Source organism: Delphinapterus leucas, chromosome 3, assembly GCF_059928025.1.
Source record: "Delphinapterus leucas isolate spDelLeu-1000000601 "Yukka" chromosome 3, BTC_Dleu_Yukka2, whole genome shotgun sequence".
NCBI lineage: Eukaryota > Metazoa > Chordata > Mammalia > Artiodactyla > Monodontidae > Delphinapterus > Delphinapterus leucas.
Window position 1 is genome coordinate 45,406,815 of NC_143131.1, and position 12,783 is coordinate 45,419,597.

Here is a 12,783-nt window from a genome sequence, read left to right on the forward strand (position 1 = left end):
AAATTAACTATAATACTACAAAGTATAAAGACTTAAAATAGTAAAACTCCCCCCTCCAAAATTAAAATGAACATATCTCAAATGTTCCTATACTTTCCCAGCCCATGGGTACAAAAAGAAGTCACAGAAATATCAATAATGCACAAATCCTGTTTTTGTGGCACTGTACCCAAAGAGTATCAGGCTGCCCTTTCTGAAATATACACCCCTCCCAGTTATTTTGGGAATCTGCAAAAAAGAGATGCAGTCTCACACCTGCTCACAAAGCACTCTATCCACTGCAATCACCAGGAGATATCTAACTGAGGGTTTATGGAACTTGAAGAGTTAGAAATAGACTTTGAAGAACAGGGAGCCTTCCCCTTGGTAGAATGGAAGAAATAGACCCTCAGCTGGCTATATCAATGGTGTTGAGAGGACACACAAATAATTCCATTCATTTATATTTAGTTTTGGGGTAGCCTCAGAGGTGGTCGCTTACATACACACAGGTTGAACCTGGTCCCCCAAACCTCTCAGTCATTACTAAGGGCATTCATGTCTTTGGAACTTGAGTCATAAACAAGAGAAGCATATGCAAGTGTGACATTGGGGAAGATGCTAATTTTTAGGAAAATGGGGAATTTTTGAGTTTGGTTTCTGTGACAAAGAAAATATCGTATGCTCACTATACTCATTTCTTTCTAAGCACACAGAAAGAACACATTGTCTGGCTCCTTTTGCAGATGAGTTGGGAACTGACGGCATATGGACGAAAGTAATTAAGCCATTTGTTTTTCTGGTCATTAAAAACATCTCCTTCGGGCTTCCCTGGTGGCTCAGTGGTTAAGAATCCGCCTGCCAATGCAGGTGATATGGGTTTGAGCCCTGGTCTGGGAAGATCCCACATGCTGTGGAGGAACTAAGCCCGTGTGCCACAACTACTGAGCCCACGTGACACAACTACTGAAGTCCATGAGCCTAGAGCCCGTGCTCCGCAACAAGAGAAGCCACCGCAATGAGAAGCCCGTGCACTGCAACAAGGAGTAGCCCCCGCTTACCACAACTAGAGAAAGCCCCCGCGCAGCAACGAAGACCCAACGCAGCCAAAAATAAATAAATACAAAAATAAATAAATTTATTTTAAAAAAGAGAATTATACTACAGAGAGCTACAGGTGTTAATCCCTGGCTCAGCATCTGCTTCCAGAGAACCCAACCTATGGCTGGGGTCAATGGGATACTTCCAATATTGCCACATGGTTAGGATGCACTATATTGACAGAAGGAGAAATTAGGCAAAAACACAGACTTTATAGGAAGCATATATTAGGTATATTTGTATGATGTTTCTATATTTAAAGAAGAAAAATTACTCCCATAAACAGATAACTCATTACTTCCCCCATGAAAAAGGTTCCAAAGAGTATTGCCAAGATTCTCTCCATGTACCTTTCATAGGAGGAGGCCATTGTCCTATTATCTTTCCAAAGTCACACAGGACCCAACACTCAAGCAACAGCGCCAAAGCCTGATCCTTGTATTCACTGCTGAAAAATGTCAAAGAACCAAAGAATCACAGAATATTTGGAAAGGAAAAGATTTTGCAGGCCTTTTCCCCATCTTCCTTTGTAACCATGGCTTGAGACCTAAGAAGAAATCTGCTGGGTTCTTCTAGGAAATATTTCCTCCCTAATAAAAAGACTCGCAAGGAAGTAACCTTGACTTCTCCTCTTTGATCTGATGGACTCTTAGACCTGGAATCTTGGCAGCCACCTACAGCTATCAGGAGAGACATCATGGTGAAGATGACAGTGCAGTAAGACAAAGCTGGTGTCTTTGAATATCTCACTGAGTTGTTGAACCAATCCATGAAATTACCCTAAGTCCAGAATTTTGATTTTGACAGATTATGTTCCTTATTTTTAAAGTCATTTTTATTCTTGGATAGTCTGGTTCATAGCCAAAGCACCCTGATTATGGATTATCTAATCTAATAGTTTGGTTTCACAGGTAAAGAAACTGAGACTATGAGTAAATAACTCACTCAATACCCACAGTGATTAAGTGACAGGACTACAACTCAAACGCTGGAGTCCTGATTCTTGGACTAAAGCACTTTGCACCAAACCTTAGAGAACATTCTAGCTGGAATCGAAAGGAAATGAGAAGACTGGAGAGAGGCCTGGTAGGCTCTGGAGGGAAGCAATCTCAGGTACCCAGGGAGAGAGGGCTTCTGCTAGTGAGTGAGGATCCCTTCAGGACAGGATTCCAGCCAACTGTGAGCAACTCTCCTCCCCTGTTCCCGACCTCTTAGACCACCCTTGTGTCCCCAGAAAGCCAATTAAAAATAAGCATTGACCATGTCACTGTCCTAGATACGTAAAAATAACATTACTGTACATGACCAAAAGTGAACCAGATTCTCTGAATTTTTTTCCAGCTTCCAAAAATAGTTAAGACTTTCTGCCAAAGAGAATGGGGCTTGAATTCCCATGAAAAAACATCAGTCCATGGCATTTGCTCCAGTGTAGAAATAATTAAATACACTCTGAAGAATGGAATTCTCAGCCCTCTCTCACCCCACCAGCCTGTTTTTTGAAAGTAAAGGGAGGGGGGAGTGGAATGTGGCAACCACGATGTAGTAAAGAAAGCACTAGACTTGGAATCAGGAAAACTGGGTTCTAGCCTGAAAGAAACTTTTGCCATTCTTTTTAGTCACCCAGTATCTGACCCTTTCTTTACAGAATTGCAGAATATCTCATTGTGTAAGTTTGAAAGGCCAGATACTTATTTTCCCAGCCTCCTTTGCAGCTAGAATTTTAGCATGTGACCTAAGTTCCACTGTGATGGTTAATTTGATGTATCAATGTACTGGACCACGGGGAGCCCAGATATTTGGTTAAAAGATACTCTGGGTATGTCTGTGAGTGTGTGTCTGGGAGGGTGTTTCTGGATGAGATTAACATTTGAATCAGTAGACTGAGTAAAGCAGATTGCCTTCCCCAATTTGGGTGCTGTCCAATCCACAGAGAGCCTGAATAGAACAAGAAGACAAGTAAGAGAATTCCCTCTTCCTGCCTGAGCTTACTCAACCTGGGACACCGGTCTCCTGCTTTCAAACTCAGACTGGAACTTACACCATTGGCTTTCCTGGTTCTTAGGACTTTGAACTCAGACTGAAACTCTTCCATCAGCTCTCCTGGATCTCCAGGCTTGCCAACTGCAGCTCCTGGGACTTCTCAGCCTCCATAACCAGTGAGCCGACCCCTTATAACAAACCATATATGTATAGGAGGTATATATATATATGTATATATATACACACACATATATATATAATATAACATAATACTTATTTCCTGTTTCTCCGGCGTATCCATATTAATACATCCACCAGTCAAAAGCACCATCCCCAGATTTTGAACAGGAAGCCAGTGTGGCAAATGAGGACCTGGAAAGAGGGGTTAGTGAAGAGAAGGGTAGGGGGAAGAAAGTTGATTAGATACCACCTGGCCCCCCTGCCCCCTGAGTTGAGGTTTGACCTGGAATCACAGGAAAGAATCCTGGATCTTTACAAAAAGACAAAAGAGGTGTGGGGGCTTTTGTTTCCTCTCTCGATGTTGAGGCACTGGACATTACTGATTCACAAGTCAGTCTTTGACTCTCAGCTGGACTGGAACCTCCATAAGGAGAGAAACTTCACTGACCTGTTCACCACGATATCCTCAGCACCCACGTCAGTGCCTGGAGCCCCCTATCTGCTCAGAAATGTTTGTGAAATGAAGTCTACTTTGTATAAGACATATTAGCCATTTCTGGCAAATAGGATCATTTTGTTTTGAGCCTTTTATACTGACCAAATCAAACCGTGCACAATCTAGAAACTTTTAGGGAACCTCAGGCTAACAGAAGCATAATAATAACCAAAGAAGTTTGGATTTGGACTTAACTTCAGGTTTGACTTTGATTGGAAGAAGTCACAACATTGCACATTTCTCTAAGATGAAGGGTCTAGTGACTGGTGCCTTGGCTGGAAGGGTGATATCGTCCAGCCATGCACATTCTCATACCTTGTGCCTAGATGCATGGGATATGGAGTGACAAGACCTGCCTGGACCACCCCCCACCAGACAAGTTCCACGGTCTTGCTTGTTACATTTTGCTGGTGCAATTAAAGAGTGAAAGGAGGATCAAGGGAGCAAGCAGATTCCCCCTTTACAACTTAGCATGTAATCAATCTTGACGTTTTTAATTACTCCTTGATATGTTTATTATACTCCAATAGAGTTGTAGTTCAAAAGGTAGCAGAAGCCTAAAGTTAGATTTGTACAAAAACTGAAAATGTAGCTTCTTTTGTCAGAATTGTACTTCTTCTGGTCAGAGTGTGGGTGTGGCAGTAAAAAAGGGCACACATAGACCCTCGATAGTGCTGAAGTGGAACAGAAACTTCTGGGCTGATCCCACATGTCCTAAGAAGCTTTAAGGCATAACCAACATGAGCTAAGGCCTCATGAGCACGTATTACAAGCCAGTCACTGTCTAAGCACTTTACATGTATTAACTCAGGTAATCCTCGCAAATCTCGATGAGTGTGTTACCATCACCATCCCCATTTTACAGATGAGGCAAGGCAGGCACAGAGGAGTAACTTGCTCAAGTTCACACAGCAAGGAGGGGAGGAACCAAGATTTGGATTCACGTCTGGCTCCAGAATCTATGCCCTTAGCTACTGCCCAAGTGAACACTAACTGGAAAACTCAGCCCCTCCTACCACAGATAACGTGGTGCTTACTTCTAAAACGATGAACCAGGGCTAAGAATCAGTGAGTAGAGAAGGAGGAGACACAGAGTTTTTGTGTTTGGTTTTAAGCCACCAAAAAACCCCACCGCTGGTGTTGTTTACTTCTGACTAAAAAATAAGATGCTCATAGAAAACATGGAAAATAATAAAGTATAAAAAAGAGAACGTATCTCATGTAAACTTGAGTCCTCTCAACCCATCCAAGGGTCTCACTCATTCATCAGCCCATCTACCCAGTTATTCAGTACACTTTTGCCTTGTGCTGCACTTGGCTCTGTGGAACAAGTAAAATTGTGCAAGTCACATAAACCAATTCAGTTTTAGTTGGTTCAGAAGAGGAAGCAAAGCATATCTAAGAAACGCCTTATTATATGTACAGTTTGAGACAAACTGCAATTAAAAGTGATACAAATGGAGCACACAGGATTTCAAGGCAGTGAAACTAAGCTGTATGATACCATGTTATACATTTGGTGAAACCCACAGATTGTACAACACCAAGCTTGAACCCTAATGTAAACTATGGACTCTGGGCAATTATGATGAATCACTTATAGGTTCATCGATTGTAACAGCTGTACAACATGCCGGTGGGAGATGTTGACAGTGATGGAGGGAGGCTGTGCATATCTGGGGGCAGGGGATATAAAAGAAATCTCTGGGGACTTCCCTGGCGGTCCAGTGGTTAAGACTACGCACTTCCACTGCAGGGGCCGCGGGTTCAATCCTTGGTCGGGGAACTAAGATATTGCATGCCTCATGGCATGGCCAAAAAAATAAAAATAAAAATAAAGGATTGTTTAAAATAAATAAATATCTCTGTACCTTCTGCTCAGTTTTGCTGTGAACATAAAACTGCTCTAAAAACAAAATTTTAAACTCAATTAAAAATTAAGAGTTTGAAAAAAAGTGATACAGAGGTAAAATAACTCATGCTTTGTGTTTACTGTGTGCAGCACACAGGTCTAAGAAACTACATGAGTTAGCTCATTCAATCCTCACTACAACCAGATGAGATGAAACTGCCTTTAAACACCCCTTTATACTGAGGGAACTGATGAGGATGATTACAATTTTTGTGACTTTCTGTTTGAATAATAAAAAAAAAAACCCACAAGAACTCAGAGGCAAAAAATATACAAATCAATTTTCACTACAAAGTAAAGGAGCTGTTACAGTGGAGGATTCCTGGACTGAATGTCAATATTATGACATAGTATGAGTGGGTTTCGTGTGTGGTAATTGCAGTCATTGTTGCTTTTGTTGTGGTCATGCATTTACAATGTTTGGTGTCAGTTTATTTATCTCTTGTAAAAATAAAATACAGTGTGTGTGTGTGTGTGTGTGTGTGAGTTGTGAAAACAAAACAAAACAAAAATTAAAACCAAGCACTCATATCCCAGGAAATCAATTAATATTGGCACTTACTTCCTTAACTACTCTTCATAGTATGTAATCCTGAATTTGATCCAGAGCTAGACAATTAAGTTTAGCTTTCAATACTGCCTCACAGTTCTGAGCAATATTACTATCAGAAAAGCGGAGCTGAGATTGCATCAATCTATTCATCATTCAGATTATTCCAAAAGACAAATTAATATATGGAGATTGGTCCTTTGTGGGCACATTAATTGCTTCAAGCCACCATTCTAACAATATTATTACTGTTGTTACAAAACACTTATGAATTTTTTTTAATACTGCTTTAATTCCTCCCCTCCACCATCACCCTCTCCCACCCTACCGTACCATATCCCCAAATCGTGTTAGCAACCTAGTAGCTCTGTAGTTTTCTCTGGGCTCATGTAATTATAATTACGTGTGTGTGTGCATATAAGTGTGTGTGTGTGTATCTATCTATCTATCTATATATATGGAGGGTTATTTTACAAAATGAAATTTATACACTTGTGAAAAAAAAGAAAAGAAAATGTCTGACAACAGTAGCAAAGCGTGGGAGGGAAGAACTGGAAACTGGAAATTGTTGTAAGATCCTCATGCTACACATGAAGTAGTATAATATTTGAAGATAGACTAATTAAAGATGATTTTAAACCCTAGAGAAACACTAAAAAAATTTTCAGAGTTATAAGTAATAAATCGATAGTGGAAATAAAATGGAATCATTAAAAAAAAATCCCCATTAATGCAAGAAAAAGAGGAAAAAAGAAACAAAGAAAAGTTTGGACCAAATAGAAAAGAGCTGGCAAAGTGGTAGATTTTAATCCAATCAATAATCACATTAAATGTGAATAATCTAAACATACCAATTAAAAGGAGACTGTCAGTTTAGATAAAAAGGCAAAACCCAACCAGATGCTGCCTACAGGCAAAGATGACGGTGAAGTTGTAAAGGGGGTGTGCATATTTGGGGTTTTGGGGGTTACTGATTTGGGTGCTAGTTGTACAAAGTATTTCCTTTGTAATTGCTTGTTAAACTCCATTTTATATACTTGATATGTATATTCCCAATAAATAAATAAACTGGCAATTAAAAAAAAATACCCCTTTTATAGATGAGAATGCCCAGGTGCAGAGAATCTGCACAAGTTACCAAAAGTCACAGCTAGTGAGTGGAGCCAGCCTATGAACCCGAAAAGCCCGCTCCAGAAGCCACGCTCCTAATTTCTATCGTCTGCTGCCTGCCTCCGTGGAGGTTTGGGACAGCTAAGGATGGGGGGATTACTTCCTGTGATGGGCAGGGGTAGATGGGGAGAAGGGAAGCTCAGGAGTGATAGAGAGGGGCAGAGGAGCCATTGAGGCAGGTGAAGGATGAGTCCTCATTTTTCCCATGCCTGAAGTATTTCAGAGCCTCAGAGTAACATGTGGTGGAGTTTCCACCAGGGTGGAATGCTAGATTTCTGGTCGTTGGGTGGAGGGTTCACACCAAGCGACATGACAGCCCCTCCCAGAAAGACAATACTGGCTGATGTGCCCAGCACTGACAAGCACTGTGGATCCACTGCATCTTTAGGCCAGAGTAGAAGATCTCTCAGTTAGTCATGTTGTCTTGGGCCTCCCTCTTTTTTCCCCTCACAGCCCTCTCTATCTCAAATCCCTTCCCAGCGAGGGCTCACCCGTGTGCCGCAGGACATGGCCCTGCGACCATGCCCCACCTCTCTCCTGGAACCTCTGCCCCAGTTTGGCCCTGGAGGCCTGGACAGCCTGAGCTGGACCTCGGAGAATGGGAAAGTTCAGTGTTTGCCTGAGGCATGGTGAATCATCCAACCGTAACTCTCACTTGTTCGTTCTCCATCCCAGCAATGTCCTCACCTTACATCGAGGCCTGCTGAGGAGGGCCAGTCTTAAGAGGCCAGCTGCCCTCACTCATCCTCCTTCAAGGGCCATTAGCAAGAATTCTTTCGGACAGACATTTCTTTCAGCCACTTCACAAGTTTAAAACTGTACCAAACTAAACTTGAGAACATTTTCAAAAGTGATCGTTGGTAACTTGACTCCCGAGATGGCTGCCATCGATGTCAACCCTCCCCGTAGGCACGTGCCACTCTTCCCCTGGGAGGTGGAATGTAGTCCTCCACACCCCAGAATCTGGGCTGGCCTGTGACTGCTGTAAACAGTAGAGCATGGTAGGAGTGACGTTGTGCCAGCACCGGGCCCTGGCCTTGAAGGGACTGACAGCTTCCCTTCCCATCTCTTGGAGCCCTGAGTGTCATGGAACAAATCCAGGCCACTTCACTGGAGAGAGGCCACATGGTGGAGGGAGCCCCAAGACATCAGACACGTGCGTGAGGAAGCCCTGCTGAATGTCCAACCTGGTGAAGCTTCCTCCTGACTCCAGCCCCAGCCTGCATTTGACTGTATGAAATCCCAAACAAGAACCACCAAGTTCAGACCATTCAACCCATGGAATCATGAATGATAATAAATTAAGTTGCTCATTTTGGGATCAGTTTGTTACACAGCAACAGATAACCAGATTATGATCATTCACTTTAACCCAGCAATTCTAGGAATCTAGAAAATATTCTGGAATATAGGCCAAGACTCACAAACAAAAATGTTTAATACCTCATTGATGATCGCTACAAAAAAGTAGAAAAATAGGACAATAGGTAAGTAAATTGTATAGGTGATGTACTATGTGGCCATTGAAATAATGCCCGAGAAGTGTATTTAATATCATTAAATGTTTACCATATACTAACCAAAAAAGGGGAAAAAAAAGAAATTGAGTCACCCAAATTATAAATATTGTATGACCACATAAGATACATATGTATAGAGATGACTGGAAGCAAATTTGCAAAAATGTTGGCATTTTTAACTGAGTGTTAAGAATGGGACGATTGTTAGTTTCTTTATACTGCTCTGGATTTTTTCAAGTTTTCTACAGTGGGCATGTATTTTTATTTTGCTGATTATAAAAGTCATGCATGCCCATCATAAGAAAAAATTCAGACAAGACTAAAGGTCATAAAGGTAAAGTCATAATCAACCCAAATTCACCTTAGAGAGTTAACCACTGTCAACATTTATTTTTGTTTATTTTTTTTTTTTTTGCGGTACGCGGACCTCTCACTGCTGTGGCCCCTCCCATTGCGGTGCAACAGGCTCCGGACGCGCAGGCTCAGCGGCCATAGCTCACGGCCCAGCCGCTCCGCGGCATATGGGAACTTCCCAGACGGGGGCACGAACCCGTGTCCCCTGCATTGGCAGGCGGACTCTCAACCACTGCGCCACCAGGGAAGCACCACTGTCAACATTTTAGTGTTAATATTTAGGATTTACTTTCCTCTGTAGATTTCCATATGTAAATGTACATTTTGAAATATGCTAGGATATTATACATGCTGTTATTTTCATTTTTGTACCTGTTTTATAACAAGAACATAAATCTTCAAAAATAAAGTTGATATAATTTTTCTGAGAAATCTCATTGCCTTTTAACCTTCTTTTTACATACAGGTTTGGAGAGATGTGCAGATACACACAAATAATGTAAACATAGGAACAATCATACCAGGCCCCAAAATAACAGTGTAAAAACTGTGCCACTAAACAGCAATCCACACATGAGGAAAGCCGCTATTTAGCAACTTGGAGGAGAAGGCTTCTTGGTGCTCCCTTTTCTCTTACGGTAGCAGGTCTGCCTTAGAGGACTTTGAACCTGACGCTCACCCACAGCAAGTGAGGCCTGTTAAGCATAGAGCTATGCCCAGCCAGCCTGCCTGAGTTAGAATTCTTCCTCTTCTTCCCCATGCTGGCTCTCTGACCTTGGACAAATGACTTAATTTCTGTAAACTTCCATTTTCTTATCGAAAAATCAGAGGCAATTCTGTTAATGACCTCAAAGAGATACTATGTTGAATTGGGCAGTCCTTGCCATGTGCTTAGCACATTCAGTTAATATCTAGGTGGTGGTGATGTCATTATTATTTTCTAGAAAAGGTTGTCACATTTGTTTTGACTTGAATCCCACCCAGACAACAGGTATTTAGTTCTTGCACATATTCTGTTCACATTATGATGAAAGATTTTAATATAGGAAAATGAAAAAAATCAACAGGCAGGGGCATTATACATTATATAGTATGTATGTTATAATAATGTTCCACAGTCTGTTAGTATCCCATGTTGAGCATTAACAAAAAGTTTGGAAATGGGAAGAAAGGTTAACCTTTAGGTATTTACACATTTCGTTAGGCATTAGACATAACAACAGGAAGAGAGGGAAAAAAGGGCAGCTACAATTTTTGCATGCTTTCCATAGGCCAAGCAGCATGCTCAGGACAGCTACAGAACCAAATTCTCCATACACATATTATTACCCCCATTTTATAAGTGGGGAAACTGAGGCTTAAAGAAATTAAGCAACTTACCAAAGGACATACACCTGGTAAATGGGTGACCCAGGATTTGAACCCAGTGCTTTTGATTCTAAACCTCTGAACTCAACCACAAGGATAACCTTCCCAGCAAACTCCATGAAGTAGGCATTACCTGCAGTGTTACCCAAGGTTACCAGCTAAGAGGGTGTCCATGCTGGAATTCACAAGATCTCTTCCGGAACAGTCACTCCCTCATGGCCCACATGTATTATACGCCTGTTCAGAAGCTGATTTCGTGGCTGCACATTAAAATTGCCTAAAGAGGATTTTAAACAGTCTCCCATTTTCTACGGTTTCCCCCAGTCAACCATGGTCTGAAAATATTAAATGGAAAATTCCAGAAATAAACAATTCATAAGTTTTAAATTTCACACCATTCTGAGCAGCTTGATAAAATCTCGCGCTGTCCCGCGGGGGATGTGAATCAGGCCTTGTTCAGAGCATCCCACCTGTCAGTCACTTAGTACCCATGTTGGTTATCAGATCAACTCTTGCAGGACTGCGGTGCTTGTGTTCAAGTAACCCTTTACTAATAATGGTCCCAACGCACAAAAATAGTGATGCTGACAGCTCAGATATTCTTACTGTGTCTAATTTATAAATTAAACTTTACCATAGATATATATGTATAGGAAAAGAACATAGTATGTATAGGGTTCAGTACTATCCATGGCTTCAGGCATCCACTGAGGGGTCTTAGAACACATCCCCCATGGATAAGGCAGGACTACTGTAGAGAGTCCTCTCTATGGAGATTCTAATATACTATGTCCTAGTGGCCCCAGGCTCATCTTGGCCCAACTGAGCCAGCACGGAGAAGCACTGCCCTCAAGGGTGCCAGGGACACCCTCTGCTTCCAAAGGGACGCTCAAGTAGTTTCCCCATCCCCTCAGCTCCCCAGAGATTTTCACTACATCCAGCAGCGCTTACAGCTTTTGTCCTAGGTTTGCTCTGCTCTCTCTCTCCTTGATTCTCTGCTCTGCCACCAGGGACCTTAAGTCGCTTTCCTAAATAATCCACCTCCCCGCTACGCCGCCACCCTTTCAAAGTTTCCTAGAAAGCTTTGGTGAAAGTATGTTCTATTTCTTTGTTTCAGTGTACTTGGGAAGCCACTCTCTCTGTGGTTTCAACAATAAAAAGGAAAAAAGAAAATAAACAGAAAAGAGAAAAGGGATGCTCAAAATCACCATTCATTGTTCCTAAGAACCTACCCTATCAGTGATCTTTTAAAAATATTTTTAAAAATTTATTTATTCTTTGTTTTTTGGCTGTGTTGGGTCTTCATTGCTGCACGCAGGCTTTCTCTAGTTGAGGTGAGCAGGGGCTACTCTTCATTGCGGTGCGTGGGCTTCTCACTGCGGTGGCTTCTCTTGCTGCAGAGCACGGGCTCTAGGTGTGCAGGCTTCAGTAGCTGCAGCACGCGGGCTCAGTAGTTGTGGCTCATGGTCTCTAGAGTGCAGGCTCAGTAGTTGTGGCTCACGGGTTTAGTTGCTCCATGGCATGTGGGATCTTCCCAGACCAGGGCTCGAACCCGTGTCTCCTGCATTGGCAGGTGGATTCTTAATCACTGCACCATGAGGGAAGCTCTCAGTGATTTTTAAGAAGAAAGGAAGACTTGTCAAACCCCTCTTGCCCCCAAAATTAGCTGGAAGGGATTTTGCTGGCTTTTTAGAAGTGTGTTCTTCTGGATAGGGGGGCTATCTTTGGGGCTGGCTGATCCTGAGGAGTTGTAACTTCTGTCTTCTAAAAGTTACCCCCTTACATTGTCTGTGGAAGACTCTAATTACATAGATCTTGTCCCTCAAAGAGGGTTCAGTTCTTAAAAATCTCAGACCTTGGGCTTCCCTGGTGGCGCGGTGGTTGAGAGTTTGCCTGCCGATGCAGGGGACACAGGTTTGTGCTCCAGTCCGGGAAGATCCCACATGCCGCGGAGTGGCTGGGCCCGTGAGCCATGCCACTGAGCCTGCGCTCTGCAACGGGAGAGGCCACAACAGTGAGAGGCCCGCGTACCGCAAAAAAAAAAAAAAAAAATCTCAGACCTTTTAACTGCTAGAAGGGAAACACCACACTGATTTTTTCCCCAGTAAAACCATATTAAACTATGGTTCCAAACTAATAAATCTAGTTTTCTCTGCTTTAAATGATGTGCCAC